The 26,012-nt window shown below is 44.4% G+C and overlaps 1 pseudogene; it reads left to right on the top strand.

The window, feature by feature from the left end:
• The first annotated feature begins 5,343 nt into the window (after nucleotides 1-5,343).
• Nucleotides 5,344-8,298, top strand: LOC142440749 (trafficking kinesin-binding protein 2-like; annotated as a pseudogene).
• Nucleotides 8,299-26,012: the final 17,714 nt, after the last annotated feature.

Below are 26,012 nucleotides of genomic sequence, written 5' to 3' on the forward strand. Positions count from 1 at the left end.
TATAACTCCCCCTTTAATTTTCAAAAAATGTAAATCTTTATGGGAGCAGAAAGCCTCATCTTTCTCCTGGGGAGCATCTGATGGTTTCAGACTGCTAATTTTGCAGATAACAGCCCAACTTGTAACTACCTATGTCACCAGGACTCCTTACAGGCAAGATGAACAAGATGTGCAAGATGAACACACGAGGGGGTACACCCCCCAAAAAAAACCCAGAAAAATCTCTGCTGGGGCAAGAGGGAAGAAAAAGAGAAAAGAACAAGAAAGTAAAAATCATATATATATATAATTTATATACACACACACATATATATACACATATACAAACAAAAGGAAACAGATGGTCTTTGGACCTCTACTTAAATCTTAGCTCAGTACAAGAATGGCTTATTCTAATAATGTGGCAATGTATGATACTTACCTTCCCGACATAATCACTGAAGACAAAATGAGGCATAAGCAAATGTGGTGAAGAAAACTGATGGCGCCTGGCTATTAAAAGATATAGTGTCTGGGTTTTCAAAGGCTTGAGGTTAAACAAGCGGCCATCTAGCAGGGAAACAACAAAGCCCACATGGAAGAAGCACACCAGCCTGCGTAATTATAAGGTATCGATGGGAATAGGTATCAGAAATTCAAAATCAACATTCAAATTGAAGTCAAGGAGCATATGCAAATTGGAGACCCAAAACCTGCCTGTAAGATAATTGGACAGTTCCTCACAGGAGGGCCACATGGAAGAGATGCTGTATCCAAGGTGCAGTATAGCACTGAGGAAACACATAACGATCCTCTAGTTCTTTAATATTTCCTCCCCTAACTATTATGGTCTTGGTTTTACCTCATTAATCTTATTAGACCTGTGTATGTTCATTTGTATAATTAAGATTATCCAATGCATAAAATCCAAGATAGATTAAACCCTTCAGAACTAATAATGAGAGTATCGATTCCCTGAGGGTACGAGAAGAGAGGGGCAGGGAAAGGGAGGGAAGGGGAAACTGATAGAGATGATGACTGTATAACCCCACTCTAGGGCAACAAATATCATAATTTCGGTGACAGATACATTGGATGGTGTAAGATATGACATATATAAAATAATATATAATATAATAATAAGGATTCTTGGGAGTGGGGTGAGGGAGGGAGGGGATAAAGAGGAGCTGATATCAAAGAGTTCAAGAAGAAACAAAATGTTTTGAAACTGATGGTGGCAGCACATTTTACAACTATTCTTGACTTAATTGAATGAAGGACTGTTGTAATTTCTATAAGAGCTCCCAATAAAATGATTTTTTTAAACAGAAAAAGGCTCCACTGGGAGGAGCTGTCATTGTACACATTTCTCCTACTAGGTTAGCATCTAGCAACTCACTCTGAGTTAGTGCACCCAATGTCATCCTGTGGGAAGGTTCTCTCTGGTCACAGTGAATTTTTTCATAAAAGTAGTTTTGCTTGAAGGACATTTATAGAGGTATAAATAAAGGCATGTGCATATACATGTATATATATATATATATATATAAAGAGGGGGCTAGAACTATGTACTCATATCTATATGTTAAGAATTAAAGTGCATTTGGAGTTCATTCCACCAGGTCAGACTGCTAATCAAGCCAATAAACACATGTGGGGTTAATTGAAGGGTGGAGAAATAAATGGCTTGGTGAGCCTCTCCTTTCTAGTTCTTGGGTCTCTTGCTTTCTGATGGTCGGACCAGGGTGCAGCCAGTTCCCAGCTTCAGCTGCAAGGCTCACTTCCTGTGAGACATCCTCAAGGAGAAGCTACATGGACCTACCCTGATGCAGCCCTGGGTGCTGGAGCAGCCGCATGGAGACCCCTGCCAGTGCTGAGATGATTATACGCTCACTGACTCGGCTTTCCTCCTGCAGTCGGCATCATTGTGTGTGTTTAGTGAGATGGAGGAGGACTTTGTTGGTTGGTGTCGAACATATGAGTTAATGGGTTAATGGTGGATTTGTGGGCTTGGGCAGCACTGGGTTGGGATGTTTTCTTGATGTGCACTTACCCTTCATATAAAACTCTCTTCTACATATGACTTTCCATGACTTTGTTTCTCTAATGTACCCAGACTAACACAAGCACCTAACAAGAGTGCTCACTTAATCGAACTACATATCATGTGAAAATAATTTTCATTTGTACTGTAACCAAACGTACTGCCATGAAATCAAATGTAGACTCATAGTGACCCCCAGTGGGTTTTGGAGACTAGAACTATTTAAGGGAGTTAGAAAGCCTAGTCCTTCTCCTGCAGAACTGGTTGTGATTTTGACCTGCCGACCATGTGGACCACAGCCCAAGCTGTAACCACTACACCACCAAGGCTCCTTTGTGTGACGGGCTTCATTTTGACATTAACTTTATTGTGGTGGTCTGGAACCTACCGTGCAGTATCTCCAAGGTCTGCCAATAGCCAACTATGCCAATTGCAACTGGCTGTGAAGCAATTGGAATGAAACTGCAATGGGAATGACACTAAATGCAAAGACTGAAGAATTAAGTGCTGTTGAAAACTGTACAAAGCACTGGCAATGTGCTCCCCATCTCTTGTTAAAGATGCTGCTTTCCAAGCCCCGTTCACTGGTGAGGGTCTCCATACAGCGAGGGAGTAAGAAGACTCTGCATCTCCCTGAAAGATAATTGAGGCTTTCTCCTGTAAAGAGTCACAGTCTCAGAAAGTCACTGCGGCAGTTCTCCCCTGGTTGACAGGGTCACTAGAAGTTGGAATTGACTCAACAGCAGTGCACTTGGTATTTTGGAAGTGAGCTTAAGTCAAGAAGTTCTTGCTGAGTTCAGGGAGATGCTGATAGGATTTTTAAAAGAAGAATTGTACAACCTCAAAGCTTCCTATATTTCTAAGCCCTACCATATTGTATCCCCACGATGCTGTGGTTAGACAGCTAATCACAAGATAAGTAGTTCAAACGCATCAGCAACTCCATAGGAGAAGGATGAAACTGTCTTGCTCCTGTACCAATTTGTGGTCTCTGAACCTCTCGTAGGTCTGCCAACAGTTGGAAACCACTCAATGGCAGTGGGTATGAGTTTTCTCCTAAATCCCATTATGATGGCAGCTAAAAACAACAAGTGTGAGGTAGGTATTAGGCTAAATATTAGGCTTGCCACAAAGATAAACTGAGGCCACGCCAGAGAGAAGAAGGAGGAGAAGTTTATTCTGAGCTCCCAGGTGAGATTCACAGGCCCGAGAGTGGGGCCAGTGAAGTCCTGCCTATCTGTGGTGAAGATCAAGTTTTTAAGCTGGTCAGGAGGTTAAACAAGAAGGGAGGGGGCAGGAACTGCAGCTGCAGGGGCTTAAGCCATCTCCATCTGTGAAATTCCAAGGTGGGTGGTGGCTTGATTGCTCCACCTGGAGCCCTTTGAAGCTAACCGTCTGGGTCCTATAAGGGCAGGTGAAGCTATTCTTGATGGCCCGGCCTGTGCCTGACCCAACAGGGGGGAAAGCTGGGATCTGCGTACACACAGCACTACTTTGGTCATTGAGACCTTTCACAGGTCTGGAAAGAATGGCCACTATCATCTTGCATCTCCCAACCTCGTGAAGAAGGACTCAGGAGCATGCAAAGCCTCATCGAATAGGCAACACCACAGCCATTCACTCACTCGCCTGTGTTTACTGAGGCATAACTACATTTTTTCTACACACGGAAAGCCAAGCCAGTTGCTGCTAAATCAATCCAACTCCAGTAGAATGTGTTTCTTTTGTATATGACCTTTCTGGCCCTAGGACACTTGGTCTATTATATTCACCTTACAGGAATTGGTGGTTAATAAAACTCCCTCCAACCTCGGTGCCTCGCTCTTCGATATATAGTTTTTCAGATTATTTACTTGGCATGCAGATTGAATTAAGTACGGTGAAAGGCTCCAACTTAGCCACATACCTTTCCTGATTTTAAAACATGTGGTATTCTCTTGTTCCCTTTGGCTTATTGAGGCTTATGAACAACCTACAATATGCAGGTGACACAACTTTGCTTACTGAAAGTGAGGAGGACTGGAAACACTCACTGATGAAGATCAAGGGCGGTAGCCTTCAGTATGGCTAATAACTCAATGAAAAGAAACCAAAATTCTCACAACGGAACCCATAATGAGCAGAAGAAAGAATGAAGTTGTCAAAGATTTTAGTTTTCCTTGGTTCCACAGTCAATGCTCATGGAAGAATGAGTCAAATCAAATAACAGGCTGCATTGGACAAATCTGCTGCACAAGACTTTTTTTTTAAAGTGTTAAGGACAAAGGTGTCACTTTAAAGGCTAAGATATACCTGACCCTAGCCATGGTGTTTTCAATCGCATAATAAACATTTGAAAGTTGTACAACAAACAAGAAAGACTGGAGAATAATTGATGCCTTTGAATTACGGTGTTGGTCAAGAATATTGAAAGCATCTGCCAGAAGAATAAACAAATCTGTCTTGGAAGAAGTACAGCCATACGGTTCCTTAGAAGTGAGGGTGGTAAGATTCTGTCTCGTGTGCTTTGGATGTTATCAGGAGAGACCAGTCCCTGCAGAAGGACATCATGCTTGGTGAAGTAGAAGGTCAGAGAAAAAGAGGAAGGCTGTCAAAAAGGTGGATCGATGTGGCTGCAACAGTGGACTCAAATATCGCAACAATTGTGAGGCTGCTGAGGCTGCTCCGGCCTGGGCAGTGTGTCATTCTGTTATACGTGGGATCTCTCTGAGTTGAAACAGACTGAATGGTTTCTGACAACAACAAGGATCTGTTGGTTTACGAGTCAAAGGGGTGGTGTGTGAAACCACGGAATATGGTTGAGTGGCCTGTGATCCACCAGCAGGAGGAGTCCGTTTCTGGTCCTGTTGGGAGAGCCACGCCTTGGAAATGTGGAAGGAATTTGCTTATTAACTGTCCAGTTGCACAGAGTGTGGAAGCGGGAAGGAGAGCACGTCATAACAAAGAAAACCCCAGAGCAGAGTGGTTTGGACCCAGGGTTTCTGTTCAGTGAGCCTCCTAAAAAAGCTGTAATAGGGGGGCAGCGGCAGCTTCAGCAGCTTCAGCTGCTGCCCTCAAGCTGCTGCCACTTTAGAAACTTGTTGAGGGACCGCAGGCAGAGTTCGGAAGACTCTGCTCATTCTGGTCATGATTGCCCAGGGGATGATATCACTTGAGGATGCTCCTGGCTGCAGCTGTCACTTGACTCATCAGAAAACGTTGTTTAAAAGCGAAAATACCTATCACCGGATGCATTTCTTTATTGGATGGCTTGATGGATTTCCTGTACATGGATCTACGCCAAAGCTGCCCTTCTCGACCAAAGCAAGAAAGAAACCTGCATGAATCAGTCTCAGAATGCCATTTCTACATCACCAATAGCCTGGTAAGGCAACCAGACGTCCGCTTTTGGTGGGACAGTCCTGATTTTTAACAGTTTTTCCCACGTCCCGCGGCATTTTTTAAAAGTCCTGATTGTTATAAAGAATGCACGACAATCTAGAGTATACGGTTTTCGGCTGCCATGTGACTATTTCTCCAGGATGTGAGTTCTATCAATGGTGTCCCCGCTAGTGTCCCGCTTTACCAATGTTAAAATATGGTCACCTATGATAGGTGAAGAAACCCTCATGAATATCAATCACAGAGAAACAGAGAGCATCACTGTCTGCTGCAGTGAGGACCTTCCTGAAGTTGAGCTGGTGAGCCTGCTACAAGAACAGCTGCCACAGCATAAGCTGAGAGTGGACCCCCTCTTCTGTATGGAAACCAAGCCCAGCACCAACACGCCGCTGATGACCTCTCTCCAGTCCTTGCTGAGGAGACTTCCCACTATATGATTCTGGGCACTGACAGGGTAGACCAAATGACCCAAACTTACAATGACATTGACATGGTTCCACATCTCCTGGCTGAGAGGGACCGTGATTTGGAGGTAGCAGCTTGCATTGGCCAAGCTCTCTTAAAGCGGAATCATGTCTTATCTGAGCAGAATGAAGCCCTGGAAGAGCAATTGGGACAAGCCGTTGATCGAGTTAATCAGCCACAGCCTGAGCTGTCCAAGAAGGAAGAGTTACTTCGAGTTGTCTCCATTGCTTGTGAAGCGAGTGAGACGGGCTCCAGCTGTTCCAACCCTCTTGGGTTCAGTGAGTCCTTCAGCTTATCTCAAGGCCTGCTGCGGCTGGAGATGCTGCATGAGAAACTCAAGGAGCTGGAAGAAGAGACTATGGTTCTGCAATCTAAGGCTTGTCACATCAAGACAGAAACTGTGACCTATGAAGAAAAAGAACATCAGCTTGTCAATGACTGTGTTAAAGAACTTCGTGAAACCAATGCTCAGATGTCCAGAATGACAGAGGAATTGTCAGGGAAGAGTAATGAGCTGATTCGGTACCAAGAGGAGATCTCCACCCTCCTGTCTCAGATTGTAGACCTGCGGCACAAACTTAAAGAGCACACGATTGAGAAGGAAGAACTGAGACTTCACCTACAAGCTTCCAAGGAGGCTCAAAGACAACTCACGATGGAACTGCATACGTTGCAAGACAGGAATATGGAATGTCTCAGAATGCTCCATGAATCCCAAGAAGAAATAAAGGAACTCCGGAGCAGACATGGGACTGCTGCCCCTCTCTATTTCTCCCAGTCCTATGGAGATTTTTCTGGGGAATCTCTGGCAGCTGAGATTGAGGGGACCATGGTAAAAAGTTCACATTGGATGAGAACTCTTGTCTCTTTCAACAAAAGGCCCAACAAAAACGGGTATTTGATACCATCAAGGTTGCCAATGACTCTCGGGGGCATTCCTCCCCCTGCCCAGCACTGCTCCCCATCCCGGGCTCCAACCGTTCCAGCTGTTCCAGCGTCATCATGACAGTAAAGCCTTTTGAGTCAGGTTTCCAGCAATCAGAGGACAAAGCACTTTGGAAGCAGGGCAACATCTCAGAGCAAGTTGCTGGGAATGCTGGGGAGATGGGTCGGCCAGGACCCTCCGGAGGTGGCCATCTGGCTACAGCACTGCACTGCCTTAGTCTGCGTCAACAGAGCTGCTTAAGGGAGAAGCAGTTCTTTGCTCAAGAATGGGAGTGGAAGATCCAGGTTCTAGCTGACCAAAAAGGAGTTGGTAGCGGCTGCGCCACCCCCACCGAGAGCACAACTGCTCTCTGCGCCGACCACCCGGAGATAACGGACCTCCGCAGTGCCAGTTGCCTTCGGGGGTTATGCCCAAAAAAACTGCAAATCGCCAAGCCCCTGGAAGGGTCACAAACTTTGCACCGCTGGCAGCAGCTTGCTCAACCAAACTGGGGAACCATTCTTGACCCACGACCAGGTGTCATCACTAAAGGCTTTACCCAGTGGCCCAAGGACAGTGCCATCTACCACCTCTCAGATTTGGAAGAGGATGAAGAAGAGGGAATCCCTTTCCAAGTTCAGCTCCCTCTTCATGTGGAGCAGAAAGCTTCAATGTCCTAGCCAATGACAGGGATCTTCCTCCCACCTATGACTTCAGCAGTTGCAGCCCCAAGCCCAGGAAAGTGTCTGTCATTCACAAACTGGACATTCACCTGTGCCACCTGTAGGATACTGCATCCTGACATCCCTCGGGTCACCCCCCAGTTCTGGGTCCCCTTCACTCTCCTGCGGAAGTCGTGGGAGCAGTTCATCGGGCACAGCAGTCACTTCTCCTGCCCTGTCCTCCTCCAGACTCAGTACTGGGTAGTCCATCACAAAGCAACGGGATGCTACTGTAACCCTCAGCAGCACCAGGAGTCTGGCCAAACTTCTCCAAGAGCAGGGCATCTGGGCTACAGTGTACCATAGCCCAGTCTCAGAGAGGCCCTTCCTCCATTCTCCCCCCAAAACCCTGACTATCCCTCCACTCCACAAAATTCACCTTCGTACTCCTCCTGCCCTCCACTCTGCCCTTTGAATCTTGAGCACATGCCTCTGAAAATTTCTTGGCCTCCCGACCAGCTGAAACGTTCCTCCAGGAGATGTATGGCCTGAGACCTTCCCAGAATCCTCCTGACGTTGGCCAGCTGAAGATGAACTTGGTGGACAGGCTCAAGAGGCTGGGGGTAGCCAGAGTGGTCAAGACCCCCAATGCCCAGGAGAAAGGAAGAAGCCAAGAGTCAGAAATTGGTCTTCAAAAACCAGACTCTGCTCTTTATTTTAATTCAGGTAGCAATTTATTAGGAGGACTGAGGAGGAACCAGAGTCTTCCAGTCATGATGGGTAGGTTTGGAACCCCAGATTGCACATCCTCACCCAAAATGGGTGTCGTGAAGGAGGACTGAGGCTCAGCAGTGACCTGACTTCGTGTACAGTAGACATGCACAGACAGGTGAGGGGAAAGTATGTCACAGGAAGGTTGGGAACGTGCAAAGGGGCAAGTGGTGGGAGGGAAACAGAGTTGGAATGAGTCCCTAACGGACCAGGTGTGGTAAGGGAAATTGATCAATGAAGGGGCCTTGAGTGTTTGGAGAGGGGGGGGGGCAAAGAAAAGTTTAATACATTCCTTCAGGTAGATTTTCTTGTCATGAAAATAGATGGTGAATAGCAAGGTTCTGTAATAGTGCAACATACCAGAAATCCTGAACTTGCTAACCCACTTTATTTCAGGTCAGCAAGCTCAAGCAGGGAGACCGTGGGTGAGAGAGAGAAGAGTTTGTTGCTTAAAGCCAAGGGGTAAACTCCATGTGTTACTGAGACACATGGTCAGAAGGTGATGGTTTCCCCTGTGGGTGTCCCATCGCTCTACAGGTATGTTACAGCACTAGCAAAGCAAGGACTCTTACCTTTTTGCACAAGATCAGAAGTGGAAACTCCCCTTTTCTTAGGTTTTCGGGCCTTTGAGCCACCCGCAGTACAAAACACCACCCAAATTCATTTTGTATTTGCAAAGAATGAAAACATCTGGCTGTTTTTTTAATTTGTATTTTTATGCAGCCTGCGCGCACACACAAACACAACATGGGTGGGCAGTGGGCCTGAAAGAGGCTTACTTGAAGAAAGAAACAGGGGTTATGGGAGAAGCAAGGAAACGCATTTCCAGAGTGCTTCCTTTGGTAAGCACAGTGACCAAGAAGTATGAACCTAATTAAAGGGCATTCAAATATCCTTGGAGGCTGCCAGGAATTAAAACAGAAGTGAAATTAATAGGAATTAGGGGATGTTGTCTATTTATCTACATAAAACTTTTATATGGAATGTTGATTGCAATTAAATATTTTCCAAAGTATGCCATGCATATTTTTAATGAATGATGACATGTGTTTGCACAAAAATTCTCAGGCGCATTAAATTATAAACTAAGACAATCCCCCCCCCAAAAAAAAAGCTGTAATAGGGACTGAGAGCTTTAATACTGAAGAAGTCCAAAGGTCCCAAGTCAGAGCTGAAAGGCTAATAGCAAAGAGGCCAATGGCAGAGAGGCCTGGTGGCAGAGAGTAGCTGGCAGGACTGAGCAGACTGCTACACTGGCAGAGAGTTGGCCCAGTGAGCCCAGGAGAGGCTTGCGAGTGGGGAGGTTACAGCAGAGAAGCCTGATGATGGGGAGCGCCTGGGGGAGCTGTCCTGGTTGTAGGAAAAGAAGGACCTGCTCTCCACTTCCAGGGGACCGTCCAGCCCTGTCTATGTGCTTCCTGATCCTGACTTGGTCCTTTCACTTCCAAGTGGATTGTGGGGGGTTGGGAGTTGGGGGGCTGGGGAAGAGGGTTGGGGGCGGGGGCTGGGAAGTGGATGGCATCCGAAATGATGATGAAAATGAAGAACAGAGGCCTCTGTGTCATGGGAACAAACATTGCACACATCTTAATTCCTTTAAAAAAAAACATTTTTCCAACTGTATATACACTTAGTATAAAGGAAAACATTAGAAGAATTTAAAGTGTCCGTAAGAATCTATTCACTAGAATCAGCATACTGTAGATTCTTCAGGGGGGAGCCATTAGCTGAGAGGCTAGTTGGTACATGACTTTGGAGATCAAATACCTTTTTTAACAGTTTTTTAAAATTATGAATTCGGTGGGAGTTTTATGTTTCAGATCTTCAATTTTATATTCAAAAAATTTAAACTACTGCTCAACTCCCCCACCCCACCCCAAGTGGCTCTTTCCCTCATCAATCGGTCCGATTCATTGTATTATATTACAGCAAGCCATGATGACCCTGTGTGTGTCAGAACAGCACTGCGCTCCAAGGGTTTTCAGTGGCTGGTTGTTCAGGAGTTGGTCACCAGACCTTTCTTCCGAGGCACCCGAGTACAGCTGAACTTCCAACCCCTCTGTTGGCAGCCAAACATGTTTGCAGCACCCAAGGACTCCAGCACAAAGAAAAGTAGGGTCTTTAATAAGTGTAACCACCTTTCTTGGGTACCAGGAGTCTCTGGGTGACACAAATAATTATGTTCTTGACTACTACCCAAAAGGTTGATGGTTTGAACTCGCTTAAAGGCACCTCAGAAGAAATGCCTGGCGATTACTTTCTGAACAGTCACAGCCTTGAAAACCCAACGAGGCACAGCTCTACTCTGCACCACATGGGATGGGTGCCCGACGCGGAATCTCCTGGATGGCAACTGGTTTGGTTTGACTGGTTTTTGTTTTTGTTTTGGGAAGGGTGGGGTTGATATTAATTAAATCTATGTGGTATCTCAGAATTTCCTGGGATTCTTGCTAAGAATATAAATCCCGGGGCTTCATCTCAAACTTACCCATGTGGGGTTTGTTTGTTTGTCTGTGTAAACAGAGTTCTTTTTGACCAGGAGAGTCTCATGATAAAGTTTGGCTTCCTAGGTCATAGTTGCTACATGGCCAGGCAGAGTCTTCCATGAGACGACAGGCCACTGCCTCGTTCAGTTTAGAACCTGCAGCCCAGTTCTGGCACTGTGTCATGTGATCCTGTTAATTTTCTCTGCATGTGGCTTTGAATGAATGTGTAGGTACGGAGTGTAAAGAAATGGGGACGAGAAGAAAGCATCGTGAGAATTACAATCCAAAGAGCTCACTCATGACCTGTGAGCAAGGAAAGTGGCCAAAGAGAAGACTGAGCAGAAGTCACTGCAAACACGTTGTGCCTGTCACCCACTGGCCACATCGGCATCTGGCCTCAGCAACTGCCCGGCAGGTCCTGCATCTCGGCTTCAATTCAGTTTATATATTGAAGGTAGAAAGAGTGAGCCTAACTTTTTTTTTTAATTTCCACTGGGACTTAACGAGAAATTTGGCCTCCCATCAGAGCTGTGTGTAATAATCATAACACCAACGTAATTTATGTGTTTAGGATCCTTTAAGGCCAATCTCTCTTTTAAGCATTGTGCTGATGGAGATACCAAACTTGTAAGTTATAGACTAAAAGGCCAAAATTCGGTGATCTCCTGGATATGCCTTCTTTCCAGCAGCCTGCAGTCTGGAAACCAGCTCCAAAGTCAGTGCTCAGTTGGGCTCTGAGAAACATGTGAACTCCTGCTCATGGGCTGAACCTTGCAAGACAGTCCCAAGATCCCGGCTCGCCGTCCACGGCAACCCTTGCCACAATTTGTCAGAATGAAAATCAGCTCCTCTGACTCCCTGGGGTCGAGTGTATACATTTTGTTAATAAAAGTGCCTGCCACCGATCAGGTTCTAGAAAATCTGCCATGTCATAAACCACTTCCTGATTGGATTCAAATTTCTGTCAAAGGGAGTTCACTTGCAGACAGAATGCCTCCAGCCACAAAGGAACTCGCAGCCGTCTGGTTTCACACCAGAACACTGCTGCTTGGATTGAGTGATGAAATGAAAAGTCCTGCTCACGTGCATCCGGGGCTCATTCTCTTACTGTGGGATGCACCACTGAAAGGAGAAGCAAAGGGACTTGGTTCAGGAACCGGGGAGAATGTGAGCATTTTGCTCTTCAACAATAGAGCTGCTTCCACTGATGGCTTCAAATTATTAATATCATTTAGGCCCTAGTTTTTAATCTGCTTATTGACAAGGGAGCTTTTCTAGCAGAGCTGAAGTTTTAAGCCACCAAAATACTGAAGAGGCCTATTTTTTTAAATCATTTTATTGGGGGCTCGTACAACTCATCACAATCCATACATACACCCATTGTGTCAAGCACATTTATGAATTTGTTGCCATCATCATTCTCAAAATATTTGCTTTCTACTTGAGCCCTTGGTATCAGCTCCTCATTTTCCCCTCCCTCCCCACCTCCCCCCTCATGAACCTTTGATAATTTATAAATTATTATTTTGCCATGTCTTACACTGTCCGACGTCTCCTTTCACCTACTTTTCTGTTGTCTGTCCCCCAAGGAGGAGTTTATATGTAGATCCTTGTGATCAGTCCCCCATTTCTACCCCACTTTCCCTCCACCCTCCCGGTATCATCACTCTCACCACTGGTCCTGAAGGGTTCATCTGTCCTGGGTTCCCTGTGTCTCCAGTTCCTATCTGTACCAGTGTACATCCTCTGGTATAGCCAGATTTTCAAGGTAGAATTGGGTTCATGCTAGTGGGTGTCTGTAGGGGGGAACATTAAAGAACTAGAGGAAAGTTGTATGTTTCATTGGTGCTATATTGCACCCTGACTGGCTCATCTCCTCCCCATGACCCTTCTGTAAGGGGATGTCCAGTTGCCTACAGATGGGCTTTGGGTCCCCACTCCACACTCCCCCTCATTCACATAGATATGATTTTTTTTTGATGCTTGCTACCTGATCCCTTCAACACCTTATGATCACACAGGTTGGTGTGCGTCTTCCATGTGGGCTTTGTTGCTTCTGAGCTAGATGGTCACTTGTTTACCTCAAGCCTTTAAGAACCTCAGATGTTATATCTTTTGATAGCCAGGCATCGTCAGCTTTCTTCACCATATTTGCTTATGCACCCATTTGTCTTCAGTGATCGTGTCAGGAAGGTGAGCATCCTGGAATGTCAGTTTAATAGAACAAAGCGTTCTTGCATTGAGGGAGTACTTGAGTGGAGGCCTGAAGGGGGATCTTTTTTAAAAAAATTATTATTAATTGGGATTAATCCATATAGCATATCATTCCATAGTTTAATCACGTCAAGTAGAATGTACAATTGCTACCACATTCAGTTTCGAGACAATCTTTTTCTACATGGATCCCTTGATGTCATCTCCCTTTTACCTCACCGCCACTCCTGTACCCCTTTCCCCTGAACCTCTTATTCTACTTGCTGTCCCTATAGGTTCATAGATCCTGGGTTTTCAAGAATGTACATGTTATTCCCACACAAGAAGGGGAAAGAGGGGGTGCAGAAAAGGGTGGGGAGAAGGATACAATGGCACTGGGGGAGCAGGACTAATCCATCCCCCCAGGGAGAGAGTATTATTTATGTCTCCACAGAAATGGAGTGTGAGTGCAGACCCCACAAGGAACACCAAACCTTGAGGGCAATGTAACCACATGGAGCAACCCATGAACAGTGAGGTCTACAGGGCTGGCCCCAATCTGAGCCAAATTCACACACACACACACACACACACACACACCAGAAGTATGTGCTACAGAAGACAACACTGAACCTACAGGTTGGGAGTGGGGCCAGCCTGCCACACCCGTACAGAAGCAAACCAAGAAGGAAAAAGAGAGAGTGAGGGACTAGACCCCATACTGCCCACAAGCCTTGAGGATGACAGCCCTGCATGGAGCTGTTAAGGCACAAAGAGGAGTATAGAGCCAACAACAGCTCAAGACATGATGTCCCCTCACTGGAGCATACTACGACAGAGGACAATACTGGGAGCACGCAGCGGTAAGTGAGTCAGTCTGACCACCCCTACAGTGGGGCGAACCAAGAAGGGAACATAAAAGATCAGCAACAGGAGCAAAGTAAAGCCACAAAACCCCTGAAGACCCCTGAAAATATACTTCAGGCAAGGAGGGGCAGTTCCTGGAACCCCCCACCCCAGGACTGGTGGGGAGATAGTCATAAAGGTCAATGGATAGACCTGGAATTATATATACTTTTTCATTTGTTGGGGTTTTGTTGGGGGGGGGGTTGGTTAGTTGGGGGTCTAGCTTTTTTCTCTCTTTCTTCTTTTTATTCAATCTTTTGTTTTGTTTTGCCTCTGTTATTGTTGGTTTGACTACCAATATAAGATAGGCATGGGAAGCAAGCTGGAGGAGAAAGTATCAGCATGTATGGTTCTGGAGGGACCTGGGGAGAGGAGGTGATGGGGGAAAGAGGCAGTGAGCCAACAGCGCCATAGACAGGGGAACAACTAGTGAATTAAAAGCAACGAGGAGAAGGATGTAGAGATTCCGGTGGTGTTGGAGTGACAGCAATTGAGCTGAGAAGATTTACTAAGAGGCAGAAGGGCAATGTGATGGTGGGGCAGGAGGAAGGTAAAAGGAAACAGAGGAAAGATCTAGGAAGCAAAGTTATGGATGGAGGTATTAACAGAGGTGTGCACTTAGGTAAATATACTCATTTGTAAAAGTAGAGGTGTTGGCCTATGTACATATATTCATATAGAAATACATTGAGGAAGTGGATGGACTTTGGACATCTGCTCAAGCCCTCCCTTATTGCAAGAACACTTTGTTCTAACAACCTGAAATTCTGTGACGCTCCCCCTCCCAACATGAAAACAATTGGATGCACAGGTAAATGTGGTGAAGAAAGTTGATGGTGCCTAGCTATCAAAAGATATAGTGTCTGGGGTCTTAGGGGCTTAGAGTTAAACAAGTGGCCATCTACCTGAGAAGTCACAAAACCACATGGAAGAAGCACACCAGCCTGTGCGATCATGAGGTATTGACGGAATCAGGTAACAGGTACCAGAAGACCCAAAAAATAATTTTTAAAAAACATATTGTTTTGTTCTTTGATGCCTGATAACAATTGGATGCACAGGTAAATGTGGCGAAGAAAGCTGATGGTGCCCGGCTATCAAAAGAGATAGTGCCTGGGGTCTTAAAGGCTTGAAGGTGAACAAGTGGCCATCTAGCTCAGAAGCAATAAAAGCCCACATGGAAGAAGCACACCAGCCTGTGTGATCACGAGGTGCCAAAGGGACCAGGTATAAGGCATCATGCAAATATATATATATATATATATATATATATATATATATATATATATATATATATATATATATATATATATATATATACCATAGTGAATGAAGGGGAAAGTGCAGAGTGGAGACCGAAAGCTCATTTGTCGGCCACTGGAGATCCCCCCACAGAGGGGTTTAGGAGAGGAGATGGGTCAGTCAGGGTGCGATATAGTACCGATGAAGAACACAGCTTTCCCCCAGATCCTGGATGCTTCCTCCCCCCAACTACCATGATCTGAATTCTACCTTGCAGGACTGGATAGGGCAGAGGTTGTACACTGGTGCATATGGGAGCTGGAGGCACAGGGAATCCAGGGTGGATGATACCTTCAGGACCAGGGGTGTGAGGGGCGATACTGGAAGAGTAGAGGGTGAGTGGGTTGGAAAGGGGAAACTGATTACAAGGATCCACATGTGACCTCCTCCCTGGGAGACAGACGGCAGAGAAGGGGGGGAAGGGAGACGCCGGATAGGGCAAGATATGACAAAATAATAATCTATAAATTATCAAGGGATCATGAGGGAGGGGGGAGCAGGGAGGGAGGGGGAAAAAGAGGATCTGATGCAAAGGGCTTAAGTGGAGAGCAAATACTTTGAAAATGATTAGGGAAAAGAATGTACGGATGTGCTTTATACAATTGATGTATGTATATGTATGGATTGTGATAAGAGTTGTATGAGCCCCTTATAAAATGTAAAAAAAAAAAAAAAGAAAAAAAACAAAGCATAGGAAAAAAAAAAACATATTGCTGAGAATGAGGGTGGTTGAAGCAGAGACCCCAAACCCATCTGTAGACAATAGGCAATAGGACATCCCCTCACAAGGAAGGGATGAGTCAACCAGGTGACAGCATAGCACCTGATGAAACACAAAATATTCCTCTGGGTATTTGAGTAAGGTGACCAGATTTTAACATTGGTAAAACAGGACACCATTGACTGGGGGTGGCAGGGCGGGGCAGGGGGTAGTTCTTGATTAAAAATTTGGTCTATATGGAGCAACAAAAATTTTCATAGAATGCAAAAATAGTATTATAATTTTTTAATTTCAACATAAGTACAATTTACAAATATAATACTTTAAAAATTATATATAGTATTATTTTATTCTTTGGCATATTTCTCATTTGAGTGAATTTTTTTAGAAGTTTGCTGTCATTGTTTAAAAGTTCATGAAATTTTTCACAAGAATTTGTTAAATTTTATTTCACACATAAAATGGCTTTCAAAGTATCAACACTTAATTGTGATTTTTCTGATGGCCACACTTTATTGACCGTAGGAAAAACGCGTTCAGTCGCAGCATTAGTTCCTGGTGAGGACAGTGCATATTCCACAATTTTTAGTGCATTATTGTATGGAACATGGTTTGTTTCAAAATGATGAAATATTTCTAACCACTTGTTCTCTGTTGTGATTTTTACTGCTGCCCAAGATTTAACCTTTTCCTTATCAATATGATTTTAATAATGATACTTCATTAAAAAGATCATTTGGGGGAATATTACTAGATGGGAAATTTTGAGTAATACGATAGAATGATTTTTGCACATCATTCCAATTAAGTTCTTGTTTTAATACAACCCAGTGAAAATGTTTAATATCATTGTAATGTACCGTCCACTCTTCTAAATAATCTATGCAGTTACTATAGAACTTTCTAACGTGATTCATGATATCTGTACAATTTAGTGCACCTTGTTCTTCTAGCTGGCTTATACTATTATGGATAGTTAATGGAACAAAATTATTTTTTAACCGCTCTTGACACTGAAATTTTAAATTATTTACTTCATTTGCTACTTTGATTACCGAAATTTAGTCACCTTCAATAGTTTTATAGAATTTGAAAAAGAGCTGCTTGATTGTGTACAAACTCTAGCCAAATTTTTTAAGACTCTTTTTCAAAAAACTCTTCTAAAATTCTAGGACATTTATCCTGTGATAGAAAGTAGGATTTCAAAGGATTTTATCTTTTCAAATTTTTTTCGACAGCTGACAAAAGAGCTAAGCAGCACGTTTACAGTATCCAAGTATTTTCTGATATTCAACTTCCTCAGTTTCACAAAATTCTTTAAGCATTTCAATGCTCACAGTGTATATATAGAAATAAGAATATATTTTAATAACAATATTTTCCACATGTACGGTCAACAAATCAGCAGCTGTTTGAATGGTGTTACGTATTATGTGTGCTGCACAACCAACACCAATAATGTTTTGATTAAGGTTTTTGTTTTATTTATAAAAAATATTTGTACCTCTTCTCACTTTTCCTCCAAAATTTGCATTCGTGTTGTCTGCACAATATGCAGTCATTTTATGTTTTAAATTTTTTTTCCAAAATATTAATAATGGAACTGAAAATGATTTCAGAAGTTTTACTGGGCACAGAAATTAAATCTAAAATTCTAATTTTTATTCCAGTTTCTGAATAAAAAATATAATAATGGTTGGAAGTAACTCTATATCCTTATGATTAGATGGATCAGAATATATGGATATAAAATTAATTTTTTTCAAGATTTTTGTTTAATTCTGAGAATGCATATGGGGAAAGCACATTACACACAATTGCCTCGGATTTTTTTCTAGCACAGGCAGATTTTTGGTTGATTAACTTTTTGACAACTTGTGATGTAGATCTGAAGGAATGATTGTGATTAATAGCGTAAAAAGACATAAGTCCTTCTGCTAATGCTAATTTCTTTTTTTCATCTCCATAAGTTGTTTTCCCAAAAAATTCCTGTATTTTGGAGGAAGATGCAACAGTAATTAAATATCTTTTATGTTTCTGTGTCTCCAAGTGCTTTGAAATATCATTCTTCCCACTGTGCGAAATTGAAAATTTACCATTACATTTCTCACATTTTACCATGTAGTCACTTTTGTTTTTTTAATAAAAGGAAATTCTCTTTTTAGATCATCATTGAATGTGCATCCTCTTTTCTTACTCATTATGTTAAAAATCTTTTTAAAAATAATTTAAAATTATATTATAAATTATTATATACATATTGCTTAAGAACACAGCAAGTAGGTACACAATTACATGAACATATTTTATTGTTAGTTCATAAATTAAACTAATTTGATTGTTATAAAGTAACTATATATTTTTAATTATTTTAATTTTAATCCTATATTTCTTTCTAAATAATAGCAATACTAACTTGTATTATTTTTTCTCTGAATTTGCCGTAGCGTAAGTCATAAGAGTCACTTGCAAGGCTGGCACTAGACTTTTTGCCGCCACTATAAAATATAAATAATACGAGTACTGTCTGCTAAATTCAAGAAAATTTATGTATTTATGAAATAAATGACTTACCTAAATTATCTGAACAGCTGATTTATTTGTTGACATTACTTGTTTAACTAGCACACAGTATGATGTATATCGTCTGAGAGACAGTTACGAAATGTTTCCGTCACTGCCAATGCCCCAAAATGCCATTGTTCATTAAGTCCAAACAATGGCGGTCGAATTCTAACAACTGATGAACAATGCGAACTTTGATAAGCAGTTCTTGATAATCAGTTCTCAACAATTATTTGGTATTATTAAAGTTTAACATTATAAAATTAACAAAAATAATATAAAACTCATATCTTGGCGAAACTCACATGGCAGCCGAAAACCGTATATTCCCTTCCCGTTTTCCCGCCATTCCCTAGTTTGTCATGCATTCTTTCCAGAAATCGGTACTTTTTTAAAACGCCACGCGACGCTGGACAAATTGTTAAACATCGGGACTGTCCCGCCAAAAGTAGCACGTCTGGTCACCTTACCTGTGAGGCATCCTTAACCCACACTCTCAGGACCCCAGTCCTGCATTTCAGTTCTGGCTAGACCAGAACATGTACCCTGGTACAGATAAGAGCTCAGGACACACAGAATCCAGGTCAGATAAACCCCTCAGGAACAGAAATGGGAGTAGCGACACTAGGAGGGTAGGGGGAAGGTGGAAGGAGGAGCGAAGGAAGGGGAACACTTCCCTGATCACAATGGTCGATGTGATGAACAGCAGGGGACGAACAACAGAAATGTGAGTGAAGGGAGACAGCAGTCAGTGTAAGATATGAAACTAATAATCATTTATCATTTATCAAGGAGTCATGAGGGTGGGATGGGGAGAGAGGGGGAAAAGAGGAGCTGATACCAAGGGCTCAAATAGAAAGTAAATGTTTAGAAAATGATGGTGGCAACATATGTACAAATGTGCTTGATACAATTTATGTATGGAATGTTATAAGAAGTGTAAGAGCACCCAATAAAATAATTTTTTTAATCATGACTTTCAGATACAGAAAAATGGAAAAACATATAACACAACTTCAAGAGAGTGACCTCCGGTGACATAACACCTCTGAGATTCACCCTAATATGAACAGACAAAAACCAAAGAAAACACAAACCGAAAATTCAGAAAACTTTGGAAACCTGCTCAGGTCCAGACTGCATCACAGAGGGCATCTACCGACACAGTTTTATCTGTTCAGGTCAGATTTATGCCTTTGACCTTCTTTTCTCCTCTCTCCCAGCCACTCTGTCTAGTGACCACTTTCGCCCCATCCCTCAATTTTAGATAGGGGGAGTGCTCCAGAGACCTACTGCCTGTCTAGTTCCACAAATGAATCTTGGGCTTCCACTGCCATCAATTTCCTTCTGCAACACCGGATTCTCACAATGTACACTCTGATACTAATCCCTCTGAAGGGGGTCTTTATTTTTAAAGCTCCTTTGAGTCCTTTGCACCAAATATTTCAAGGATATTTAACAATGTCCTTTACTTCTAAAAAAAATTTAAGATGGTCAATAAAGACCTTTTGATACCTTCTCAGGCAAAACGGCTGCGACATGGGCTCAAGTGTAGCAAGAGCAGTAAGGAGGGTACAAGAGGAGTGAAGGCATCGGACATGGGCAGGACTGGCTCAGTGCGGCATAACAGCAATACGACTTCCATTCTGCATAAAGAAATGGACCCAACTCTGAGAAACGGGGAACTGAGCTCTGGGGGCCCTTTTTCCCCTCAGCACAAGACCTAGACTTAAAGTCTGGCTGAATAGCCCGTTACGTGTCTCATGTCTTCCCCAGCCCTGCTGTGTTCCTGCCTCTTACTTCTTACTCTTTTCCCTTCAGAAGAGGAAGTAAGGGGGCATTTGAACAGGTGAGCATGCCCTTTTTCCTAACCCTTCCTTTTGGGTTCTTTTTCCTGGGCCCAACCCAAAGTCCACAAGGACTTCCAAGCTTATGGGAGGGCAGACACTGGAGAAAATGTGTCTGGGGAAGACCAGGATCCCAGGACAGATTCTGCTTGTAACATTCTCCTCTGGCATCCTGCCCTCATTGAGTGCAACTAATCCACAGCGTCAGCCCTCTTTCTTGTGGTAAGGTGGAGAGGGCATCAACTCTGCAGCTTTGAAACCTGTCAACTCAATAGTTCAAGGCCACACACAAACCAGAGGCCCTTCTTGTCACCTCTCCTGCTGGCCATGACCCCACCATGGTCTTGGGACTGAGCACACCACACCATGTGCTTCCCTCTCGATTTCCACATCAGTTCAAGCAAGTCCTTCTTTCGTGTCTCACATCTATTGCTTGCCATGTTCAGTGCCTTCACTCTGACCCAGACTTTCAATTTTGTGTACCAAATTATTACAAGAGATTCTGTTATCCGATTCTTTTGTTGACCAATCATTCCCTCTCTCTGATTCCAAGTGGCTCTTCCTAAGCATCATCAGTCATTTGTAGCCGCCCCCCCCCACCTCCATTACAAAGGGCAGTAGAGGGAAATATTAAGCATAAGAACTTTGAAGCCATTCAACCTGGGCTTGACTTTGAGTCCACCACTTATGAACTCTGTGACTTTGGACAAGTTACTTTACCTCTCTGTGTCTCAGTGTCCACCTCCTTAAATAAGGATAATAGGGTAATACCAATTATAATGGGTGTGAGGATTAAATAAGTAATAAGCATTTAGTAAATGCTAGTTGAGGAGCCTTAGTAGGTATTTTAGGCTGGGTTGATTAGAGAGACAAATCCAGTGACATTCATATATGTGTAAGAAAGAGCTTAATATCAAGAAGCTTTATATATCAGGAAACCAGCCCAGCCCAGTCCTACTCAAGTCCATCAGTCCAATGTTAGTTCATGAGTCCCTCTTCAGACTCATACAGCCGCAAGCAATGATGCAGAATGCAGGAAGATCACAAGCTGGTGGGTACAAAGTCTTCTGTATTCAATGGCTCTGGCCACCGTAAGGGTCAGCCAGCAGGAAGGTGAAGGCAGAAGATTGGAGGGGGGTTCCAGGACCTTCCTTATGAGAAGGCCAGGCCTATGAGATTCTAGCTTGTGACCTACGAGTGAGGTTGCTTAATGGAGCTGTACCAGGCTGAACTAAGTGTGAATCTCATCACCATGTATACAACTCATCACAAATTTCTGTCTTAGCAGATGCAAAAATATTAACTAACTCCCTGCCATAGAGTCAATTCTGATTCATACCGATCCTGTAGAACAGCGGTTCTCAACCTGTGGGTCAAGACCCCTTTGGGGCTCAAACAACCCTTTCATGGGGGTCACTCAATTCATAACAGTAGCAAAATTACAGTTCTGAAGTAGCAACAAAAATAATATTATGGTTAGGGGGTTAGTACAACATAAGGAACTGTATTAAAAAGTGACGACATTAGGAAGGTTGAGAACCACTGCTCTAGAACAGGGGTCCTCAAACTTTATAAACAGGGGGCCAGTTCACTGTCCCTCAGACCCGTTGGAGGACCGGACTATAGTTTAAAAAAAACTATTAACAAATTCATATGCACACTGCACATATCTTATTTTGAAGTAAAAAAACAAACGGGGCAAAAACACCTGGCGGGCCAGATAAATGTCCACAGCAGGCCGCATGTGGCCCGCGGACCGTAGTTTGAGGACGCTTGCTCTAGAACAAAGTAGAACTGCCCCTTTGAGTTTTCAGTGCTTTACATTTTTATTGGAGTAGACAACCTCTTCTTTCTCCCTTGGAGCAGCTCATGGGCTTGAACAAGCTGACCTTGTGGTGAGCAGTTAAGTATTAATCCACTACACCACCAGGGTTTCCCTTAGCTGGCCAAAACCCAAATTCACTGCCATTGAGTCAATGCTAACAGAGTAGAACTGCCCCTGTGAGCTTTGGAAACTGTAACTGTTTACAGAAATAAAGCTGTCTTTCTCCCAAGGCTGGGATTTCCACCTGGGAACCTTAGGGATCCAGCCCAATGTATACCCATACACCACCAGGGCTCCCTGTTTCCCAATGCTCCATCTCAGTTGCATCACCTTGTGTCCGGGAGGACTCTTTACTTGCACAAGCACATTCGCCTCGATGCTGCTCCCACCTGCAGGGACATAACACATGACCAAGTTCACTGTCCCTGTTGGGGATCTGAACCCGAACATGACCAGCATTTGGAAGCCTCCATGAGAAGCCACATGGTAAGAAGACAAAGCTGTAAGCTGTGGGGTCAGAAACTTGAGCTTGAATTCCGGTTCTGACTCTCACTAGCCAGGTGGGAAGTTATATAAGTTCTCTGAGTCTCTTTCTTCTAGGAAATGTGGACATAATCATAACTGAGAGGATTGTGGTCAAGGTTAAACAGGATATGGATATAAATGCACTGAGCACAATGCTGCCCTGTAGTACCTGCCTAAAAAAATTTTTTTTTACTTAGGAAGAACATATCCCACTATATAGAAAGAGCTAGGGAAGGAACCTTTGTGACCCTGTGGACTAGGTATGGGGCTGATTACCACAAGGCTGATGGTTCAAACCCATGAACCACTCCACAGGAGAAATATGAGACGTGGCTCCATACAGTTTAATAGTCTTAGAAACACTAAACAGAGCCACAGTGAACCAGAAGTGTCTGCATGGCAGCGGGTGTGGTGTGGTGTGGTTTGATTTGTTGTGGTATGGTGTGGTGTGGTGGTGTGGTGGTGTGGTGGTATGGTGGTGTGGTGTGTGGTGGTGTGGTGGTGTGGTGGTGTGGTGTGGTGTGTGGTGTGGTGGTGTGGTGGTGTGGTGGTGTGGTATGTGGTGTGGTGGTGTGGTGTGGTGGTGTGGTGGTGTGGTGTGGTGTGGTGGTGTGGTGGTGTGGTGTGGTGTGGTGTGGTGGTGTGGTGTGGTGTGGTGTGGTGGTGGTGTGGTGGTGTGGTGGTGGTGTGGTGGTGGTGGTGGTGTGGTGGTTTGGTGGTGTGGTGTGGCGGTGTGGTGTGGTGTGGTGGTGTGGTGTGGTGGTGTGGTGTGGTGGTGTGGTGGTGTGGTGTGGTGTGGTGTGGTGTGGTGGTATGGTGTGGTGGTGTGGTGGTGTGGTGTAGTGGTGTGGTGGTGTGGTGTGGTGTGGTGTGGTGGTATGGTGTGGTGGTGTGGTGGTGTGGTGGTGTGGTGGTGTGGTGTGGTGGTGTGGTATGTGGTGTGGTGTGATGGTGTGGTATGTGGTGGTGTGGTGGTGTGGTGTGGTGGTGTGGTGTGGTGGTGTGGTAGTGTGGTGTGGTGGTGTGGTGGTGTGTGGTGGTGTGGTGGTGTGGTGTGGTGTGGTGGTGTGGTGTGGTGTGGTGTGGTGGTGTGGTGTGGTGGTGTGGTGGTGTGGTGTGGTGGTGTGGTGTGGTGGTGTGGTGGTGTGGTGGTGTGTGGTGGTGTGGTGGTGTGGTGGTGTGTGGTGGTGTGGTGGTGTGGTGGTGTGTGGTGGTGTGGTGGTGTGGTGTGGTGGTGTGGTGGTGTGGTGGTGTGGTGGTGTGTGGTGGTGTGGTGGTGTGGTGTGGTGGTGTGGTGTGGTGTGGTGGTGTGGTGGTGTGGTGTGGTGGTGTGGTGTGGTGTGGTGTGGTGGTGTGGTGTGGTGTGGTGGTGTGGTGTGGTGGTGTGGTGGTGTGTGGTGGTGTGGTGGTGTGGTGTGGTGGTGTGTGGTGTGGTGGTGTGGTGTGGTGTGGTGTGGTGTGGTGGTGTGGTGTGGTGTGGTGGTGTGGTGGTGTGTGGTGGTGTGGTGGTGTGGTGTGGTGGTGTGGTGGTGTGTGGTGGTGTGGTGGTGTGGTGGTGTGGTGTGGTGGTGTGGTGTGGTGTGGTGGTGTGGTGGTGTGGTGTGGTGGTGTGGTGTGGTGGTGTGGTGGTGTGGTGTGGTGGTGTGGTGTGGTGTGGTGGTGTGGTGTGGTGGTGTGGTGGTGTGTGGTGGTGTGGTGGTGTGGTGTGGTGGTGTGTGGTGTGGTGGTGTGGTGGTGTGGTGTGTGGTGTGGTGGTGTATGGTGTGGGGTGGCATGGCATGGCTTGGTTTGTTTGGTTTGATGTGGGCTACAGAATTAGAGGCCACGTTTGGAAAGCTGAGAGGGAAACAATGGAAAGATCTTTAACGCGCTCCTCAGAGGCCCAGCATTGCCTTTCAATCGGAGGGAGAGGAGACTACCCAAACCAAGGGCCTTGGAAGAAGGACTTCAAGCAAACCTGAGCAGCATGCAACTCTTGTCATTTTCCCCAATGTTTGTGGAGAGAAAGATATAGCTTATGCTAATAAAACATTTACTACAAGGACTCTGGAAGACAGGTAAAACCCTACAACCAAACCCACTGACACTAATTTGATTCTGACTCGTGGGGACCCGATGCAGGGTTTCTGAGGCTGGAAATCTTTCCGAGAGCAGACAGCCTCATCTGTCTGCAGTGGAATGGCCGGTGGCGTAGCGGTTACGCGTTGGTCCATGATACACATGGTCAGCAGTAGGAAAACCACCAGCCGCTTGGCAGAGAACGGCTGGGCTTTCTAACACTGTAAACAGTTCCAGTCGTGGAAACTTACCGGAGTTTCTGTATCGACTTGATAGCAGTGAGTTCGAGTGAGACGTACCCAATGGCAGCACCACCAGGGCGCTGAAAGAAAGGCCGTAACAGTAAACACCAAACTCGCCTTCATCGAGTTCAGTCCTACTCACAGCGAGCCTGGTGCACAGGGTGGAACTGCCTTTGAAGGTTTCTGGGCTATAATTCTTTATACGAGTAAAAAAGCTCATCTTTCTCTCACCACACAGCCGGTGGTTTTGAACTGCTGAGCTTGCAGTTTGCAGCCCAAGACTTAACTCACTACACCACCAGGGTTCTCATTGCTAACTTGTGTAACATAACACAGTTAAACTAAAAAAGCAGTTTCCACCCAAAACTATTGGAGGCAAATATAGTCTATGTTTGTGTAAAAGTTACTTTGTTACAGTTTTAGACTTTTGATAAGATCTCTATATGTTTTAAAAAGTACTAGTAAATCAATTTATATATTAGAAAAATATTTTTATGATATTGCTGGTATATATTTTAACCAGCAATATCAGAAAGATCTTAGGTAACTTAAGGATTTGGGTATTTTTTTTTCTATCCTGAAGTTCTATTTACTATCTAATGAAGAAATGAATAATTCCCAAGACGTGCCACCAGAGGGCACTTGTGCAAAACTGAGTCAAAGATTCCTACTGCATTTTACCTGGCAGTCACAGAAATAAGGTGCCCTGGTAGTACGGCAGGTTAGACACTGCTTTCAAAAGATTGGCAACTCTAACCCACGAACTGCTCTGTGGGAGAAAGAGGAGGCAGTTTGTTTCTGTAGAGATATCAGGTTCGGAAACCCCATGGGGCGGTTTTACTTCCTATGAGTCAGAACTCACTTGAAAACAGAGGGTCTGGTTGGGGTCTTAATCAAAAAGCTCCCTTTCATTAGAGCAACCCTTCAAATACAAATATCTCGTACTAGCACAGACTGAAAGCAAGATGCCTGAATTCACACAAGCATTCAAATGAAACCCACTGCCATGGGTGGATTCTCCCTCATAGTTACCCTATATAGATCCCCAAGACTATAAATCTTGAGGACAGCAGACAGCCCAATTTTTCTCCTCCAAGAGTGCTGGTGGGTTTGAA

The sequence above is a fragment of the Tenrec ecaudatus genome, chromosome 2, assembly GCF_050624435.1.
Source record: "Tenrec ecaudatus isolate mTenEca1 chromosome 2, mTenEca1.hap1, whole genome shotgun sequence".
NCBI lineage: Eukaryota > Metazoa > Chordata > Mammalia > Afrosoricida > Tenrecidae > Tenrec > Tenrec ecaudatus.